This window comes from Miniopterus natalensis, chromosome 2, assembly GCF_054644295.1.
Source record: "Miniopterus natalensis isolate mMinNat1 chromosome 2, mMinNat1.hap1, whole genome shotgun sequence".
In the NCBI taxonomy this organism is placed as follows: Eukaryota; Metazoa; Chordata; class Mammalia; order Chiroptera; family Miniopteridae; genus Miniopterus; species Miniopterus natalensis.
In genome coordinates, this window is record NC_142082.1 from 179,055,817 (window position 1) to 179,068,000 (window position 12,184).

The following is a 12,184-nucleotide window of genomic DNA, read 5'->3' on the forward strand; positions in this document are numbered from 1 at the left end:
GATTCTGAGTTGTTGATTAGGCCCTGTGACCCTCTACAATACATTAAGTTCTATAGATGAAGTTTGTACGAAGTCCTGTGGGTAGAGACTGGAAGGCTTCATAGAGGAGGTGATATTTGAGCTAGACTTTGAAGAGTGAATAGGAGCTCACCAGAAAGAAAAGTGAGTTCCAGGGAGTCCTCAAGGTCAAAAATACGTTCAGAGCGAACAGCTCAAGCAAAGGCCCAGAGGTTTGAAGCAGGAAAGATGTTCTCCTGCTCCTGGAGAACAGTGAGCAGCTAGGCAGCTTGATTTGGGTTCTAGAGCCAGGTCTCCCCACAGGGTGAGCCCACTCTTTCCAGCTAAAGCATGAACTTCAGTAGGGATGGAATGGTGTGACAGATGGGGTGCGGAGGCTGGCAAGGGCAGGTCACAGACAGCTGCCTGGGCCACACCAAGAAGTTTGGACCTCACCCTGTACGACAGCATTTCTCAAAGTGTGGTCCCCAAACTCTTTCAAGGAGTCCAGGAGGGCAGAAGCATTATCACATTATGTATTTGCTTTTTAAAAACTCTGTTGACATGTGCAACAATGCAAAAGCAATGCTGAGTAAGTACAGGTAGGCAGTCATTTTATGCTTCCCCACTAGGCACGTGCAGTTTTTTATTTTTATTTTTTAATAAAAAATAAAGGAGGATATTTTTTCCATTGCTTTTCAGAGAGAGTGGAAGGGAGAGAGAGAGAGAAACATTGGTTGCTTCCCAAACACACCCTGACAGGGGACTGAGGTACGTGCCCCTGATCTGGAATCAAACCCGAGACCCTTCGGTGCCCGGCCGGCACTCTATCCACTGAGCCACCCCAGCCACAGCCACTGGTTGTTTTTTTATATGTTCCCTGATGGGTGATCGAAACCACAACCTTGGTATATCGGGATGATGCTCTAACCAACTGAGCTGCCCGGCCAGGACCTATTTTTATTTTTTAATTAATAAATAGACATTTAAAACATTCTTACTTCCAATTTTTAACCAGATAAATGTTGATAGATATAACCCATATAAAGAAAAGTTCTTGGGGTTCTTGATAACTTTTAAGATTTCAAAGAAGTCCTGTGACCAAAAGGTTTGAGAATCTTTGCTGCAAGCAAGAAGTCTGTCGCAGATTTGAACAAGAGCAGAGATTTTGTTCTAGAAAGACCCTTCGAAAAGCAGTGTGCAAGCCAGACTAGAGCGGAACCTGGTTGCAGACAGGCGTCCCAGTGAGGGAGTGAGGAGTGACGAGGAGAGAATGGAAATGGCAAGGGGAGAGGATAGGACTTTCGCAAGGAACATTCCAGGAGTAGAAAAGTCAAGACTGTTGGCTCTTGGCCCACCCTGGCCCCACCCATGGCTCCTACCACAGCAAGCATTTCACCTACATTCCTCTTACTCTTAGCTCACCTTTCTAGTGCACATCAAGTTTAATGTGTCCCCAAACAGACCCCTGACTTCCCCAACCAAAACCTGCTCCTTCCAGTCTTCCCCATCTTAATAAACAACTCCATTCCTCCAGTTGCTTAGGCCAAATACCTTGGAACCCTTAAATCCAGCAGCAAATTCTATCAGAAACACATTAAAAATATTTCCATAATCCAACCACCTCCCACCATCCTCGGCTACCTCTCTGAGTTCCTGTTCCACCCCCACCTTGACCATTCGTCCCCAGTCAGGTGGCCTCCATGCTGACCACTGACCCTGCTAAGCACACTCCTACCTCAGGGCCATCGCACTGGCTCTTCCCTCTGTCTGGATTGCTCTTCCCCCAGGTATCCAAATGGCTCACTTTTCTACTTGCTTCAAATCTCTGCTCCAATGTCTCCTTATCAGAGAGGCCTTCCCATAGACAAGTTTCCTTCCCACATCTCTCCGTAAACCCCTTATTCAGCCTTACTCCTCTGTTTAGTCTTTATCACCACCTGTTATGAATTTATTTTGGTGGGGGGTTTTTTTGTATATTATATTCTTCCCTTCAGTAGCATGTATGCTCTTCGATAGCAGAGATGCTTGAATTTTGTATCCCCAACACCTAGATGACGCCTGCCCAGAGTAGACACTCAATATTTATTTGCTAAACAAATGGATGAATGCATGATTTGACATCTACGTAAGTTTTTGTTTGGGGAAAAACAACAAAAAACTTGGAAACCACTAATCTCTGGATGAGATCATCTGTGTCTGACACAATCCCTGAACAGTCTCTGAGCCCTTACTATAAACTGCCCTAAATGTTTTTCAGGCAGCCAGCCTTCCTTCCTCACCCAAGGATATATTTTTATTGATTTTAGAGAGAGAGGGAGGGAGAGAGAGGAACATCGATGTGAGAGAGAAATATCAATTGGTGGCCTCCCAGATGCACACTGACCCTGACGGGGGATTGAACTGGCAACCTGGGTATGTGCCCCAACTGGAAATCAAACCCGAGACCTTTTGGTTTACGGGAAGATGCTCCAACCAACCGAGCCACACTGGACAGGGCTTTTCAAGTATTCTTTCATTAATCTTTTCAGCAACCAGTGAAGCAGATGCCATTGTCTATTTTACAGGTGGGGAAACAGGCAAAGAGAGATTAAGTAACTTGCCCAAGATCACACAGCTAGTTAGTGTCTCAGCAAGAGTTTGAGACAAGTGGTTTGGCCCTATAGTCCACATCTTAACTACTCTGCTAAGATAAATGGATCTGGGAAGACCCTAAACATGTTACGAAGGGGTTGGGCCATGATCTCTGAGGTGCTCCTAGTTCTTTGGGTCTATGATGTTGAGAGTCTACTTATCTACAATATTAATTGATTACTTAATTTATACATAAATAAATATATATTCTAAATTAAGTATATATTTATATATGAATAAATTATTCACTTATGCAACAAATATTTATTGGCTGCATGCTACATGTCAGGTTCTATACTAGGCATTTCATATAGATCTTCTTTAATCCTAAGAGATAGGTACGATGATGCCCATCTTATAGATGAGAAAACTGAGGTGCATAGAACTTATGACCTAACCGAGGTCATGGTGTTATGAGCGGAAATAAGATTCCAGCCCTGGTCTCAGGTCTGCTTGTTTTCAAAACTCAAGCTTCTTCCCTGACCCCAACCTGCTGCTCTTCAAGCAGCGGAGGGGGCCTGTGGGGACGGATTTGCCTGAGGTCCTGATGAACGCATTGAGAGGCCTGGAGGGTCAGGACAGGGAACTGCCTCCTGACCTCCCAGGCTGGGCTGGAACCCAGGGCACCGGCTGGGTGCAGAAACCCTGGCTGGAGAGTTAGTGAAGAATGGAGGGGAGCATTTTAACAAAGCCCCACGATGGGTCACTTTTTAACCTAATCCTCTCCTTTCCCTGCAGCCTGCTCTGGCCAGCGTCAGTCACCTGAACATAAGTTTCATTAACAGAGAGGCCAAGCCGGGGGACCCCCGGGGAATTCAGCAGCAGGTCCTTCAACCATGGGACCCTGCCCACTCCCAAGGCCTGCCTTCCAGTCAGCATCTCCGAGTGGTCTGCAGGGGCCATTGGCACGCCCTCGGGGACGTCGGGGAAAAGCGAGACAGGCACCACCACATCTAGAGGCGCGTATTCGGGGGCTGGGGGGTGGGGGGGTAGAAGTATCACAAGCCTGCCTGGCTCCAAGGAACTCAGCCCTCTGGGAACACAGATAGGGTCCCAGGACTGCTGTCCCCAGGCTGGCAGGGCAAATGACGTCAGAGCCACGGTGAAGCCCTGCACACGAACTCTCGAGCTCCCCACCCGCGGCGTCACAGGCAGCGCCCCGCTCCTCTCCGGCTTCCCGCGGGCTCCCGCCCCAGTCCCCGCGCCGCCCGCAGCGGCAGCGAAGCTCAGTCGCGCCCCCTGGAGGCGAGTCCGTTGCTGGCGCCTCTCCGCGGGAAGACCTGCGGGGCCTCGCTCCACCTCTGTTGGAGCGCGTGCTGGCCCAGGAAGCGCCTTCAAAGGCATCTTTGGAAGTGAGAAGGAGAAGAAACCCCCTTCCCTTCGTGTTACCCTCTGTTGCACGGCCAAATGCCCAGGTCCTAAGCGATGATTTCCCATCATCTCCCCGCGTTTCCTCTGGGGGGCGCACACGCACCGCCAGGACCCGTTTGGGGAGGGCTGTCCAGGCGCTTAACTGTGTTTTCTCCCGGCCCCTGGACTCGCCCTGTGACACAGACCCCTCTGGACTCGCCCGGTGACACAGACCCCTCTGGACTCGCCCTGCGACACAGACCCCTCTGGACTCGCCCGGTGACACAGACCCCTCTGGACTCCCCTGGTGACACAGACCCCTCTGGACTCGCCCGGTGACACAGACCCCTCTGGACTCGCCTTGCGACACAGACCCCTGTGGACTCGCCCGGTGACACAGACCCCTGTGGACTCACCTCCTGACACAGAACCCTGTGGACTCGCCCAGTGACACAGACCCCTCTGGACCTGCCCTGTGACACAGACCCCTCCGCACTCGCTTCGCAACACAGACCCCTCTGCACTCGCCCGGTGACACAGACCCTTCTGCACTCGCCCGGTGACACAGACCCCTCTGCACTCGCCTGGTGACACAGACCCCTCTGGACTCCCCTGGTGACACAGACCCCTCTGCACTTGCCCGGTGACACAGACCCCTCTGCACTCGCCTGGTGACACAGACCCCTCCTAAGGTTGGAGATCTGAGAGCAGCTGTCGGAAGGACGCTGCAAGACTTCAGCCTTCCTGCACCCAGCATGGGGCGGGAGCAGGAGGAGAGAATATTTGTGTCAGTCGCTGTTCTAAGCCCTTTTTATATGTTTTTTTGCCCACTCAATCCTCACAACCACCACAGGAGGCAGATACTATTATTACCCCACTTCATAGTCTGGCTTAGGGAGGTGAAGTAATTCGCCCACTGGCCCACAGCTGCAAATGGCAGAGCAGGATTCAAACCCAGGCCGCCGGGCCCCACAGGCCAGGCTCCTTCCTGCGGCCCTGTGCCAGTTGTGAGGAGGCCCACTGGCCTGAGACAGCCCAGGGGGCTGGCGGGGGAGGACCACAGAGATTGGGGTTGATGACTGTGATGGTCAGTTTTATGTGTCACTTTGGGTAGGCTCGAGTCCCCGGTTACTCAATCAAACGTTAGGTGCTGCTGTGAAGGTATTTGTAGCCATGATTGGTCTGTGTAATCCGTTTCACTCAGAGAGATTACCCTATTAGATCATCTGGGTGTGTTGGATTCAATCCATTCCAAGGCTTTGGGAGCAGAACTGAGAGCCTGCTGAAGAGGACATTCCGCCTGCAGACCAGGTTCCGCCTCCCTTGACAACCTGCCCGAAGATGTCGAACTTGCCTTCCAACTCCCACAACTGCATAAACCAGTTCCTTGCAATAAATCTCCTAATATATCCCGCTGGTTCTGTTTCTCCAGCTGAACCTTGACTGATACAATGACCAAAGACCAGACAGATGCCTGTGAGGGGGGCGATGACATCACTGCCTAGGATTCCGTTCAATGGGAGTTGTCTTCGGTGACTAGCTGCCACCCTGGGGAGAGTTGGCAAATCCCAAATGGACTGATAAGTTACCATCATCGAAGGGAATGGAGACTCAATAAAGAAATCTAGTTCAGATATCAAAAAATGAAGATATTTTTGCACTCCCAAGTTCATGGGCTAAGCAGAGACACATCTATTATACCCTGTTAGCACCCTACACCTACTTCAGGTGCAACAGAAAACAGATACAATAACTAGCCACACCATAATAATGAATGTATTATCTGATTGTAAGAGATGATCAGGTGTTCCTTACTGAACCTCACTTCCATTACCTAACAGCAACCTTGGGGTGGACGGATGGTTATTAGCCCCTTTACAAAAGAGGAACGGAGACCTGGGAAGATAAAAGAATTGCCCCATTGTTCCATGGCTGGGGAGTGAGAGTCAGGATTCAAGACCTGCCCTGTTTGCCTCCAGAGCAGTACTTTAATGACTATGCTATCCCAATCTCTATCAAAACTACTGAAATTCCCCCTCAGGCCCACCAGTTCTCCTTCAAATTTCCCAGAGAATTTCACATTTGCTCCTCAGCTACCACAAGAGACCCTTTCTCCTTCCTCCTGGCGTTTGTCTCGTGTCCTTTGATCAGCTCAGGATTCACTAGGAAGCTCCCAGATTCTGTCAGTATCTCTGCTCCAGGCTGAAGATGTTGCTAGTGTCACTGCCTCAGGGCCGGGTCACTGATGCTCCCCCTCTAGACTCCACCAGTCCTACCCTGCTTTTCTGGGCCAGCAGCACTGTTTACAATAGCCAAAAGGTGCAGACAATTCAAATGTTCATCAACTGATAAATGTGGTATATCCACACAAGGCAATATTATTCAGCCATAAAAAATGAAATATTGATACATGCTACAACATGGATGAACCCCAAAAACATTATGCTAAGTGATAGAAGCCAGACGCAAAATGTCACATATTATATGGTTCCATTTATATGAAATAACCAGAATAGGTAAATCTAAAGACAAAGAAAGCTTACTAATGGTTGCTAGGGACGAGGGCTATGGGGGAAATGGGAAGTAGCTGCTTCATGGGAATGGGGTGTCCTTTGAGGGGTGGTGAAATGTTTTGGAACTAGATAGAGATGATGGTTGCACAGCACTGTGAATGTACTAAATGCCACTGAACTGTACATTTTAAAATGTAAATTTATGTTATGGGAATTTGCCTCAATAAAAACAAATGCATAAATAAATAATGCTAGGTCACCGGTGTCATCCACTCCTAGTGCGTTTTCATCTGACTGCATTCTGTCTTCCTGTCAGCCACCCTCTCTCTAGGAACTTGCTGTAAGGTCCCGGGGCTGGCGCTGGGCTAGCAGGCAATTTGGCAGCATTGCTCTGGTCTGCCTTAAGTTCCCCTGCCTTTCCGGTCCCCCCTGGGTCTTCCCAGGCAAGTGGGGAGCTCTGCCCCTCCAGGGGACCTCTCGCATCCAGTACCTGCCCCGGAGGATTAGAATATCTTACTAATCAGAGCTTTTCGTTGCAAGTAACAGAAACACACTCTGGCTGATTAAGCAGAAAAGGAGCTTATTGGAAGGATATGAACTCACGGAATCGGTTGAGGCACTGGCGGGCTTGGCTCGAGGCTAAGCTTCCAGGACCAGTGCCCCGAGGTGGCCACAGGAACAGCTGGATGAGAAAAGGCCACCGCTCCTGCTGCTCCACTAGGACATTTCTGTACGAGTTTCACCCTAAACTGAGCGCAGCAGCCACCCTCACGGACAGAGCCTCTTCCTCCAAGCTCTCCCTTCCTTTTCCAAGTGTCCCCGGGCGAGTCTGATTGTGGATGGGGGACACCTGCCGGAGTCTTAGCGGCCGGAAGGCTGGGAAGCCAGTGGCCTGCGGTGGGGAGAATGGGGCTCGTGAGGCCGGCAGTTTCTCAACAGCTGCAAGGTGTTGAAAATGCAGTCCGCATAGGGTAAGCATCGCAGATTGCTTAAATCATCACCCAAGGATATTTTTTCCATTGATTTTTAGAGAAGAAGGGAGGGAAGGAGGGAGGGAGAGAAACATGGATGTGAGAGAGACACAATAGGTTGCCTTCCATACGCCCCCAACCAGGGATCATACCTGAAACCCAGGTATGTGCCCTGACCCAGAACCGAACCAGCAACCTCTTGGTGCACATGATGACGCTCTACCAACTGAGCCACTCCGGCTGGGCCAGAGGGAGCATTTTTTATTCCTCCATATGGCAGCCCCAGCTCATTTGACATTGTCTCTCTCATGAGGCAACTTGGGCCTCCTGCAAACAGAGACCCCGCCTGGCGGCTCTGGTTTTTGATGGTCCAGAACTTTACCCCTGCCCCGCCCCTCCCCCAGACATGTAGGTCTCCTGGGGCTGTCAATCATAAAGTCCATCCACCTACCCACCTCTAGTTAGGAGGTAGGTCAGTAACTCAGATTGGATGGTTTCCCAACAACAGTGATCAGTCCATAGGACCCATGATCAAAAGAGGGCCATTTAGAATTTTCCCGCCTGGCCCAGCCGGCGTGGCTCAGCGGTTGAGCATCGACCTAGGATCCAGGCGATCGGGGTTCGATTCCTGGTCAGGGCACATGCCCGGGTTGTGGGCTTGATCCCCAGTCAGGGACGTGCAGGAGGCAGCCGATCAATGACTCTCTCATCATTGATGTTTCTATCTCTCTCTCCCTCTCCTTTCCTCTCTGAAATCAATAAAGATATAAAAATAAATAAATAGAATTTTCCCTGGGATTGATATGATGAAGTATGGGGGGGATTGGGAAGGGGCCTCTCTTTTGCCTTGGAGTTGTTAAACTAGGAGGAAATTTATTTATTGCAGTTGGTGGCCATCTTCCCTGGCCACTTGGAAGAAACTATACGCAGTAGAAAATTAGGTCAGCTTAGAAAGATGAGAGATGGTGAGACAGCCAGAAAAGTATGGTTCCATCTCCTGGATCCAGCTATGCCTGAAGGTACTTCATCTCTGGTTTTTTATTACATGAGCCAATAAGTTCCTTTATACAGCATTAGCTAATTGGAGTTGGATTTCTCTCATAACTCTCTAGTGGGAAATTTATTAGGAAGCACTTTTCTGTCCATTCTCTCATTTGAGAGTGGATTTTAGAGAGCCTTAATAATAATAAAAAAATAATGAATATCATTATCCCAGTTTTACATAGAAGAAAATTTGGGCTCAAAGGGGTTAAGGGACTTGGCCAAAGTCACACAGCTAATTGTTGTTTGGCTTGAATTTGAACTCAGTTCTGCCTACCTTCAAGCTCAGCACTGTTCTAGAAATCTATAGTCAAATTTTATTTTCAGAACTAATTTCATTCCTCATAGTTTTCCCCAATCCTTGGTGTACTCAGGACTTTCAAAGCCATCTCTTGGTTCCTAATAATATAATAAATCACCGAAATAGCTAATGGAGTTATTCTTCCTGGTGTGTTTTCATTTTCAAAATATGTAAAAGCCAAGGAATACAGCTCTGAAGAAGAAATTTCAGCTGCTGATTTTGGATGTGGGGTCTCAGAGCTCCTGGAACCTCAATCCCCCCCCCCCCGGGGGGCCTTTCTCTCACCAGAAGCCCTTTCTGGGAAACCCAAGGGTTTCTAGATGGCAGGGGACACAGTAGCAACATGTCTCTGGAGCACTGTATAATTCATGGGCCCTGCAATCTGAGCACAGCCTCTTCCAAGTTGCAGGTCAGCACCTGGGGGGTAGTTATTTGGGAAGGAAAGGTGGTAGAGAGGGTCATGGGAATTCAGGTTCATTGAGTACCTGCCAAGGACAGAAAATAAAATTCACCTGCACCCTCAGCTTCACTCACGCGTTGACAGGAGGCAGCCCCCAGACTCGGTGGTGACGTCCGCCCTGGGCGTGGGGGGCCTGGGGTTCTGGCCACGAGCCAGGCAATTTGCATTTTTGTCCCAAGTTTCCACGAGCTTTGGAGCAGGACTTACTCACCTTACTTTGCAGAGAAGGAAGCGGCGGTTTGGAGGGGATGCTACTTGCCTCTTGTGAAAGCTGCTAAGTGGATGAGTCTTTAAGACTGAATAAATAAAATCACACCCAACCACAACAAAAACAGCAGCATTACTTACCACGCACTGTGTGTTCTACAGGCAAGATGCTGCATTAAGCCTGGTGTGTATCTTATCTGAGCTCGTTTCCCAGGGCCTGGGGAGGTAACTCACCATTTCACAGGTGAGAAAACTGAGGGGCGGGGAACCCAAGTGCCGCGTCCCATGTCACCAGCTAATGGGAAGCCCGGGGTGTCCGGGGCCCTGGTGCTGCGGCTGTTTCGTCACACTGGTTCCTTTTCATCGCAGGGGGCCCCTTGGTGGGGAGGGGGATTCTGAGAGAGTGAAATGTGGGCTGAAATATGACACGGCGACAAAAGCGGACTTCCACACTTCTGGAGAGGCTTTCTAATAAAATACTTCTGCAAGGGACACGGGGCGGGGTTTTCACACACCAGGCTGTTCAGAACAGGGCAGGCCCGTCCCTGTGGCCCGCGGCCCTCTTAGGCTTTTTGAGCACCCCTCCTCCCGTGGGGCCCCCCACAGCTCCCACGGCCTGCCTCGGCTCCCCCTCTGGCCCAGTCAGAGACTCGGGGGACGTCCTGCGCCAGGCCCACGCCGCGGGGAAAGCCCTCGGCTGCTTTGTATCCAAAACACGAGGCAGCTGGGTGCTGTGACGGGAGCGGTGCCACTGTCCTGGCTGGGTGACCTTGAGCCGACAGAGGTTTCCTCGTCTGGAAAGCAGGAAGGGCCACCTATGTGACATCCAAGTGACTTAGTTGCTCTAAATCGTCTGAAACTCCTGAGTCCGTGGACAGTCTCCACGCTCTCCCTCGGACCCTGATCCTTTTCATCCCCCCCTTTTTTGTTCTCTCTCATTCCTGTCCCATCATGCTTTTATTCTCGCTCTATCTCCCCCTTGGCTAATAATTTTCCAACATCTTATTATGAAAATTTTCAAACAAGCAGCAAAATGGAATCAGTTTTACAGGGAGCACCCATATACCCACCTGCTAGACGCCCCCTGGTCCCCTTCAGCTCCTGCCCTGGGTGGCCGGAGGCAGAGAGCTCCCAGGCACCCCTCCCTGCGACACCAGGGTGGGGTGCAGTCAGAACCGCCCCCCTACTGGGTTCGCATGCTCCTGCAGCCCCCCGGCCTCCAAGTCCTTTCTCTCTGTCCATAGCCATCTTTCCGGCCATACCCACGTCCCCTCCTGCTGCGGTGACCCCGGATGGGACCTCAGTGCCTTTCTCACGGGGTGGCGCAGAAGGGCGGAGCTTGCCAGACAGCGCCTGGGGCCGCGCCTGGCACGGGCTCCTCGAGTTTAGCTAATGAGATTGCTCCGGGGCGCTTCTTTCCTTGTGTTTTGGATTCTGGGGAAGATGTGGGAAAGAGGGGAAGGTCACTGGGATTCTCACCAGAGCTGATATTTTAAAAAAGTTTTTTTTGTTTCTTTTTTAAAATATATCTTTATTGATTTCAGAGAGAGGAAAGGAGAGAGGGGGAGAGAGAGAGAGAGAGAAACATCAATGATGAGAGGGTCATTGATTGAGCCCGCAACCTGGGTATGTGCCCTGACAGGGAATCGAACCCCGATCGCCTTTATCCTAGGTCGATGCTCAACTGCTGAGCCACGCCCTGCCGGGCTTAGAAAAGTTTTTTAAATATGTTTTTATTGATTTTTTTAGAGAGAGAAAAAGGGAGAGGGGGAGAGAGAGAGAGAGAAACATCGGTGAGAGAGAAACATCATTGATCAGCTGCCTCCTGCACGCCCCCTGCTGGGGATCGAGCCAGCAATCCGGGCCCGGGCCCTGACTGGGAATCCAACCAGTGACCTCTGGGTTCCTGGGCTGATGCTCAACCGCTGAGCAACACCAGCTGGGCGAGAGTTGATATTTATTCTCTTCTCTGATACCTGATCCTCTAAGGAAGGTGCTTATTATTTCCATGTTATAGAGCAGGGGTGGGGGACCTTTTTTCTGCCAAGGGCCATTTGGGTATTTATAACATCATTTGAGGGCCATAGGAAATTATCATTGCCATGAAAAAAGCTCCTAGATTTATTGAATTTCGAGTCCTGCTTGCGGTTGCCTTGGCAGGGTCAGACCAAATGATTTTGCCAGACGTTCCCCACCCCTGGTCTAGAGGAATCTGAAGCACAGAGAGACAGCAGCCTGCCCAAAGTCACACAGCTGGGAAGTGGCAGAGCCTGGAAACAAGCCCAAGCAGTCTGGCTCCGAAGTCTGGGCTCTAAATCATGAGATGGCACCGCCTCTTCTAACGTCACTCTTTGTCCCTCTGTCATGCCCAACATTTCCCAGTACCTTCATAAACGCCACCTAATTTGACTAATGAGATTTGGGAGGAAGACATGCCAAGAACAGTGTACTAGCTCTCTCTTGCTGCCTAACAAAGTACTCTAAAACAGCAGACACCACAGTTTCTGTGCGTCAGGAAGCTGGGTGCAGCTTAGCTGGGCCCTCCAGCTCAGGGTCTCAGTCAAGGTGACAGGCGGGAGACCACAGTTACCCCAAAATCCAACTGGGACAGGATCCACTATCAAGCTCATTCAGTGTTAGGATTCAGTTGGACCGAGGGCCTCAGCTCCTTGCCATGTGGGCTTCTCCATGGGCGGCCTACGACGTGGAC